Here is a 1,054-nt window from a genome sequence, read left to right as displayed (position 1 = left end):
TAATCGACCCCAAGACTTATTCTTTGTAAGCCTAGTACTTATTCTATCGGTTTCTTTTGCCGAACCGCTAAGTTACAGGGACGTAAACACACCAGCATCGGTTGTCAAGCGATGTTGGGGGACAAACACATACACACACATACATACATACATACATACATATATATATATATATATATATATATATACGACGGGCTTCTTTCAGTTTCCGTCTACCAAATCCACTCACAAGGCTTTGGTCGGCTCGAGGCTATAGTAGAAGACACTTGCCCAAGGTTTCACGCAGTGGGACTGAACCCAGAACCATGTGGTTGGTAAGCAAGCTATTTACCACACATCCACTCCTACGCTTATCAATTTTTAGTATAAAAGTAAGAGAGAACAGATAGCATGACTAAGACTAGAATGTTAGAATGAGTTAGTAAATGACGCCTTTCCAATCTGTCGGTTGGCTTTTTCTGGGCAACACCTTACCGTATATGGAAGGAGTTTTCTGTTGTAACTTGTAACCATATCAGAAACCCGAGGCTTTTTCTTGATGTGAGGCTCCAAGAACGTTTACGAAAGCTTATTCGTCGATATAAATTTGGGTAGAAAGTAGAATGGCCGAATGACAAATTGGTCGACAGGCATATTTGTAGAAAACATATCAGCAGTAAAATAAATTAATCAAAAGACAAATTAATCACAAACATATCAGTCAATATTAAATTCATGATGAGTTCTCTAAACAACTTACTGTAATATTAAAATGATGATAACAAATTATGGAATAAAATATATTTTCAGGCTAGACTTTATTTCTAAAAAATTCAATGCAATTATAAGAAATATATTTAATTATATGAAAATATATTCAATTACATTCATAAGTGTTCCCAAAGACTCAATACTTATTTATATCCAATATTGTACGGAATAATCCAAAAGAGCAGACCAAATACTTTATATGATTTCTATTCTTTTTCATACAAATGTCGTTAGACCTCCGTCATAATGATTAGCAAATGAATGCATTGATGAAACAAGCAAAATACGCATATATATATATATA

Source organism: Octopus bimaculoides, chromosome 11, assembly GCF_001194135.2.
Source record: "Octopus bimaculoides isolate UCB-OBI-ISO-001 chromosome 11, ASM119413v2, whole genome shotgun sequence".
NCBI lineage: Eukaryota > Metazoa > Mollusca > Cephalopoda > Octopoda > Octopodidae > Octopus > Octopus bimaculoides.
This window is presented reverse-complemented; position numbering follows the sequence as displayed.